We start from the raw sequence: 8,349 nt of genomic DNA on the forward strand, positions 1-8,349 counted from the left end.
AATATCGGATCGCTGTCTTCCTTTTCCTTAACACTCACTACCAAAGAAGATTCTGATCTATTCTGGACTATCACACCACCATATGATGTGTTAGTAAGACTAACTCCTAAAAGAGCAAGACGATGGACAACTTTTTCAACTTCCTTTCTTTTACCACAATATGTGCTACACCACCCTCTAGATTCACCTCTTTCTGGCCTTAAGGTAACAGATATTCAAGTGTAGGTACGGAGCTACTACCCTTCTATTCTAAGACTGGCTCATTTAGAAATCAGAACTGAACAACCCGAATTCTACAATCGACTGAGGCATGATAGAACTAAAACCAATCCATGCCTGGAATAACATCGAAGTCTACCATTTCTAACTCTACAAGATCTGCTGAGATGACTTTCTAAGAAACTATGATAGGACAATTTCTGTATACCTGTCTAGCTTAGAGTTTCTAGACTTACTCCTAAGATTAATGTTATAAAGAGAGTAAGAAAGGTAAGAGTAGCCTTTGGATATAACGCTAAAAAATATCTAAAGAAGGACTCGAAACGTACCAATGATCACATCAAGAGAATCTTCCTGGTCCTGGGGAGCCTGAAGAGCATTAGGTCTGACTGAACTGTGGGAGTTATTAATAACCGACATAAAACAACTTGAGCTAAGTGTGGAGTCCGATGTATAAACCTCATCGAGAGGACTCAATATACCCTGCCAGAGGTATAGAGGCATGCTGGCGTGATCACTAAACTGATGTTTCCCACAGAGGGGACTTACACCTACGTGGCTCGTAGTTCTGGGACAATATGGGTATGCTGAACCCTACTCCAACTTGGTATTATGCTACTCCCAATGAATTAAGTAGTTAACTAGTTATGACTGAATTTCTGTAAATACTGGATAACTCAAACTGAACATGCAAACTGAGAATTGCAACAATTAATCTGATAATGACGCATTAATAACTGAGGCATGTGTAACTGAATAACAGAGATATCTGACCTAGTATGTGTATTTCAAGAACTAAAGAAATACATAGCTAAGGTTCTGAAATTCATGCAATAAACTGAGAAATAACATGATAATCTGATTTGGAACATGTTAATAACTAATTCATGATGTTCTGCTGTAATTCTAGAAACACCAGGTCTGTTCGTAATATGGGAATCAAGAAACTGACTGAATTCTAGGGACCCAATGGGTGAAAGGAACCCACTAGTGAAATCCCACATACCTGGTGATGAATTCCACGGGGAAATCTTTCGATCTCGGGGCTGGAACTGATGGAATCTTGTTGCGTTCTTGAACTAGGATTCTTGACCTCTTTCTCCTCTCTTGCTTCTAATTTTCTAAGTTTTGATTAATAATTTTGACTAACGTAAGTTCTAATTATGTTTCTAGGTTTAAACTGACTAAAACCTAAAGATTTAGGATCAAAACGATGTATCTTATGGGTTCAATGAAATAGGAAAATGACAAAAGACCCTTGAATTAACTGCTGTCATGGTGACCTAAGGATTCGAACTACGGGCCGTAGGTCAATCTACGGTCCGTAGATTGTGTCCGTAAGTCAAGACTACTCGATAGGCCTTCACTAAAACGAGCATAACTTTTTACTCGGAGGTCGGATTTTAATAAACTCAGCGGCATTGGAAAGAGGATTCAATTATCTATCATATCATAGGTCACATGACACATAATTCCTTTTGTACTAAGAGTTATGACCATCTGAAGTTGATCCATCAACAATTTTCAGCAAACTAACTGCTGACCCTCATCTACTGTCAGACCTACGGACTGTGGATAGAATGACGGTCCGTGATGGTCAACCATAGTTTGTGTCAGAGGCTGGATAAAGGAGGCCTCGATCCACGGACACAGACCACGGACCGTGGTCTGATCTACGGACCGTGTTGCTGTCCGTGAGTCAGGAATTAGCTAATATTATGAGCTTGTTTGGAGAGGGGTGGCAGTGGAAAACCACGGACCACCAACACGGGCTGTGGTTTGACCTACGGTCCGTGGATGGCAACTGTGAGTTGCATCTGCAACTTGTAGATATATGTATTTTTGGTCCGTTTCAGATACGGAGTGTTACATTATCTCCCCCTTGGGACCATTCATCCTAGAATGAAGACTAAACTAGCTGAAATGGAGGGTGGGGGCGGCAATCCCTACCACTAAACACTGAGAACCAATTTTTTGATTGAATTGAGTTCCAACGACATGCAAATACGCTGAAAATGAAGGTACAAATTGAAGGAACGTGATTCTAAGACTGAATTTATGCATGAATGACTGAAAACAAATGAGGAACTATTACCTCAAGTTGGAATGGAATCGGAAGGAAAGCGGTGTGGATACTTGGACTTCATGGCTGCTTCTGCTTCCCAAGTAGCTCCCTCTACTGACTGACTCCTTCACAAAACCTTGACTAAAGCGACTTATTTATTTCTCAACCTTCTTACCTGACAATCGAAAATATCAGCTGGTACATCCTCATAAGAAATACTATCTTTCACGGCCACTCTCTCTAATGGCACTATGGATGCTGGATCACCCACACACTTCTTCAAAAGAGAAATTTGAAAGACTGGATGCACTACGCCCATACCATGCCTCATAATGGGCCATCTGAATGCTGGAATGGTAACTATTATTGTAGGTGTACTCAATAGGAGGAAGGTGATCATCCCAACTACCCTTGAAGTCGATCACACAAGCTTTCAACATGTCCGCTAGGGTCTGAATGGTACGCTCTGCCTGACCATCCGTCTATGGATGAAATGTTGTGCTAAGGTTAACGTGAGTACCAACACAATTCTGAAATGACTTCTAGAAATGAGAGGTAAACTGCGGACCTCTATCTGAGATGATAGGCAAAGGAACCCCATGCAACCTCACAATCTTATTAATGTAAAGCTTGGCATAATGCTCCGCCGAATCTGTAGTCTTGACCGCCAAAATCGATAAGACTTAGTCACCCTATCAACAATAACCCAAATATATTCATGTTGTCTGCGAGTATGAGGTAAACTTGTGATGAACTCCATGTTGATCACTTCCCACTTCCAAGTAGGGATGTCATTCTTTTGAGTCATACCTCCTGGTTTCTGATATTCTACCTTGACTTGCTGGCAATTTGGGCACTTAGCCACAGATTCTACTCTATCTCTTTTCATACCATTCCACCAATAGACTTCCCGCAGATCGCGATACATCTTAGTGTTGCCTAGATGGATAGAATATCTGGAGTTATGGGCCTCTGCAAGAATATGTTGTCTCACCTCGCCCACATTAGGAACACACAATCGACCCTGGTAGCGAAGCACACCAGCTCCACCTTGGGAGATAAACCTCAACTCTCTGTTGATGGACTACACCCTTGACTTCAAGTAATATCGGATCGTTGTCTTACTTTTCCTTAACCCTCACTACCAAAGAAGATTCTGATCTATTCTGGACTATCACACCACCATCTGATGTGTTAGTAAGACGAACTCCTAAGAGAGCAAGACGATGGACATCTTTTTCTACTTCCTTCCTTTTTTCCTCAATATGTGCTACACTACCCTCTAGATTCACCTCTTTCTGGCCTTAAGGTAAGAGATATTCAAGTATAGGGACGGAGCTACTACCCTTTTATTCTAAGACTGGCTCATTTGGAAATTAGAACTGAACAACGCGAATTCTACAATCGACTGAGGCATGACAGAACTGAAACCAATCCATGCCTAGAATAACATCAAATCTACCATTTCTAACTCTACAAGATCTGCTGAGATGACTTTCTGAGAAACTATGATAGGACAATTTCTGTATACCCGTCCAGCTATAACTGGGTCACCCACTGGAGTAGAGGCTGAGAAGCGTTCTGATAGAGTTTCTAGACTTACTCCTAATATTAGTGCGATAAAGAGAGTTAGAAAGGTAAGAGTAGCCCTTGGATATAACTCTATAAAATATCTAAAGAAGGACGCGAAACGTACCAATGATCACTTCAAGAGAATCTTCCTGGTCCTGGGGAGCCTGAAGAGCATTGAGTCTGACAGAACTGTGAGAGCTACTAATAACCGACATAAAACCACAGGAACTAAGTGTGGAGTCCGATGTATACACCTCATCGAAAGGACTCAATATACCCTGCCAGAGGTATAGAGGCATGCTGGCGTGATCACTAAACTGATGTTTCGCACAGAGGGGACTTACACCTACGTGGCTTGTAGTTCTAGGACTATATGGGTATTCTGAACCCTATTCCAACTCGGTATTACGCTACTCCCAATGAATTAAGTAGTTAACTAGTTATGACTAAATTTCTGTAAATACTCGAGAGATCGAGCTGAACATGCAAACAGAGAATGCAACAATTAATCTGCTAATGATGCATTAATAACTGAGGCCTGTGTAACTGAATAACTGAGATATCTGACCTAGCATGTGTAATTCAAGAACTAAAGAAATAAATAGCTAAGGTTCTGAAATTCATGCAATAAACTGAGAAATAACATGATAATCTGATTTGGAACATGTTAATAACTAATTCATGATGTTCTGCCGTAACTCTAGAAATACCAGGTCTATTCGTAGTAAGGGAATCAAGAAACTGACTGAATTCTAGGGACCCAATGGCTGAAATGAACCCACTAGTGAAATCCCACATACCTGGTGATGAATTCCACGGAGAAATCTTTCAATTTCGGGGCTGGAACTGATGGAATCTTGCTGCGTTCTTGAACTAGGATTCTTGACCTCTTTCTCCTCTCTTGCTTCTAATTTTCTAAGTTTTGATTAATGATTTTGACTAAGGTAAGTTCTAATTATGTTTCTAGGTTTAAACTGACTAAAACCTCATGATTTAGGGTTAAAACGACGTATCTTAGGGGTTAAATGAAATAGGAAAAACCAAAAGACCCCTGAATTAACTGCTGTCAGAGTGACCTACGGATAGGAACTACGGGCCTTAGGTCAATCTACGGTCCGTAGATTGTGTCCGTAAGTCAAGCCTGCTCGACAGTCCTTCACTAAAACGAGCATAACTTTTTACTCGGACGTCAGATTTTAGTAAATTCGGTGGTGGTGGAAAGAGGATTCAATTATCTATCATATCATAGGTCATAGGACACATAATTCCTTTTGTACTAAGAGTTATGACCATCTGAAGTTGATCCATCAATAATTTTCAGTAAACTAACTACTGACCCTCATCTACGGTCAGACCTACGGACTGTAGATAAAATGGCGGTCCCTGCTGGTCAACCATAGTTTGTGTCAGAGGCTGGATAAAGGAGGTCTAGATCCTCGAACACAAACCACGGACCGTGGTCTGATCTACGGACCGTGGGGCTGTCAGTGAGTCAGGACTTAGCTAATTTTCTGAGCTGGTTTGGAGAGGGATTGCAGTGGTAAACCACGGACCACCAACACGGGCTGTGGTTTGACCTACGGTCCGTGGATGGCAACCTTCTAGCCTGACGATCGAGAATCTCAACTGGTACATCCTCATAAAAAATACTATCTTTCACGGCCACACTCTCTAATGGCACTATGGATGCTGGTTCACCCACACACTTTTTCAAAAGAGAAATTTGAAATACTGGATGCACTACGCCCATACCGTGCCTCATAAAGGGCCATATGAATACTAGAATGGTAATTATTATTGTAGGCGAACTCAATAAGAGGAAGGTGATCATCCCAACTACCCTTGAAGTCGATCACAGAAAGCTCTCAACATAGTCTGCTAGGGTCTGAATGGTACGCTCTGCCTGACCATCCGTCTGTGGATGAAATATTGTGCTAAGGTTAACCTGAGTACCAACACCATTCTGAAATGACTTCCAGAAATGAGAGGTAAACTGTGGACCTCTATCTGAGATGATAGACAAAGGAACCCCATGCAACCTCACAATCTCATTAATGTAAAGCTTGGTTTAATGCTCCGCCGAATCTGTTGTCTTGAACGCCAAAATCGATAAGACTTAGTAACCCTATCAACAATCACCCAAATGTAGTCATTCTGTCTGTGAGTATGAGGTAAACTTGTGATGAACTCCATGTTGATCACTTCCCACTTCCAAGTAGGAATGTCAATCTCTTGATTAGTCATACCTCCTGCTTTCTGATGTTCTACCTTGACATGCTGGAAATTTGGGCACCTAGCAACAAAATCTACAATATCTCTTTTCATACCATTCCACCAATAGACTTCCCGCAGATCGCGGTACATCTTAGTGGTGCTTGGATGGATAGAATAATCTGGAGTTATGGGCCTCTGCAAGAATATGTTGTCTCACCTCGCCCACATTAGGAACACATAATCGACCCTTGTAGCGAAGCACACCATCTCCCCCTTGGGAGATAAACCTCAACTCTCTGTTGATGGACTACACCCTTGACTTCAACTAATATCGGATCGCTGTCTTGCTTTTCCTTAACCTCCACTACCGAAGAAGATTCTTATCTATTCTGGACTATCCCACCACCATCAGATTTTAATAAACTCGGTGGCGTTGGAAAGAGGATTCAATTATCTATAATATCATAGGTCACATGACACATAATTCCTTTTGTACTAAGAGTTATGACAATCTGAAGTTGATCCATCAACAATTTTCAACAAACTAACTGCTGACCCTCATCTACGGTCAGACCTACGGATTGTGGATAGAATGACGGTCCGTGCTGCTCAGCCATAGTTTGTGTCAGAGGCTGGATAAAGGAGGTCTCGATCCACGGACACAGACCACGGACCGTGGTTTGATATACGTACCGTGGGGCTGTCCGTGAGTCAGGACTTTGCTAATTTTCTAAGCTTGTTTGGAGAGGGGTTGCAGTGGTAAACCACGAACCACCAACACGGGCTGTGGTTTGACCTACGGTCCGTGGATGGCAACCGTGGGTTGCACTTGCAACTTCTAGAAATCTGTATTTTTGGTCTGTTTCAGATACGGGGTGTTACATTATCTCCCCCTTGAGACCATTCGTCCTAGAATGAAGACTAAACTAGCTAAAATGGAGGGAGGGGGCGGCAATCCCTACTACTAAACACTGAGAACCAAATTTTTGATTAAATTGAGTTCCAAAGACATGCAAATACACTGAAAATGCAAGTACAAATTGAAGGAACATGATTCTAAGACTGAATTTATGCATGAATTACTAGAAAACTAATGAGGAACTATTACCTCAAGCTGGAATGGAATCGGAAGGAAAGAGGTGAGGATACTTGGACTTCATGGCTGCTTCTGCTTCCCAAGTAGCTCCCCTCTACTGACTGACTCCTCCACAAAACCTTGAATAAAGTGACTTATTTATTTCTCAACCTTCTAACCTGACGATCGAGAATCTCAACTGGTACATCCTCATAAGAAATACTATCTTTCACGGCCACACTCTCTAATGGCACTATGGATGCTGGATCACCCACACACTTCTCCAAAAGGGAAATTTGAAAGACTCGATGCACTACGCCCATATCATTCCTCATAAGGGGCCATCTTTATGCTGGAATGGTAACTATTATTGTAGGCGAACTCAATAAGAGGAAGGTGATCATCCCAACCACCATTGAAGTCGATCACACAAGCTCTCAACATGTCCGCTAGGGTCTGAATGGTACGCTCTGCCTGACCATCCGTCTGTAGATGAAATGTTGTGCTAAGGTTAACCTGAGTACCAACACCATTCTGAAATGACTTCCAGAAATGAGAGGTAAATTGCGGACCTCTATCTGAGATGATAGACAAAGGAACCCCATGCAACCTCACAATCTCATTAATGTAAAGTTTGGCGTAATGCTCCGCCGAATCTGTAGTCTTGACCGCCAAAATCGATAAGACCTAGTAACCCTATCAACAATCACCCAAATGTTGTCATGATGTCTGCGAGTATGAGGTAAACTTGTGATGAAGTCCATGTTGATCAATTCCCACTTCCAAGTAGGAATGTCAATCTCTTGAGTTATACCTCCTGGTTTCTGATGTTCTACCTTGACTTGCTGGCAATTTGGGCACTTAGCCACAAAATCTACTATATCTCTTTTCATACCATTCCACCAATAGACTTCCCGCCGATCGCGGTACATCTTAGTGGTGCCTCGATGGATAGAATATCTGGAGTTATGGGCCTCTGCAAGAATATGTTGTCTCACCTCGCCCACATTAGGAACACATAATCGACCCTGGTAGCGAAGCACACTATCTCCCCCCTTTGGAGATAAACGTCAACTCTCTGTTGATGGACTACACCCTTGAGTTCAAGTAATATCGGATCGTTGTCTTGCTTTTCCTTAACTGCCACTACCAAAGAAGATTCTGATTTATTCTGGACTATCACACCAACATCTGATGTGTTAGT

The sequence above is a fragment of the Solanum tuberosum genome, unplaced genomic scaffold, assembly GCF_000226075.1.
Source record: "Solanum tuberosum cultivar DM 1-3 516 R44 unplaced genomic scaffold, SolTub_3.0 scf00091, whole genome shotgun sequence".
Taxonomy (NCBI): domain Eukaryota; kingdom Viridiplantae; phylum Streptophyta; class Magnoliopsida; order Solanales; family Solanaceae; genus Solanum; species Solanum tuberosum.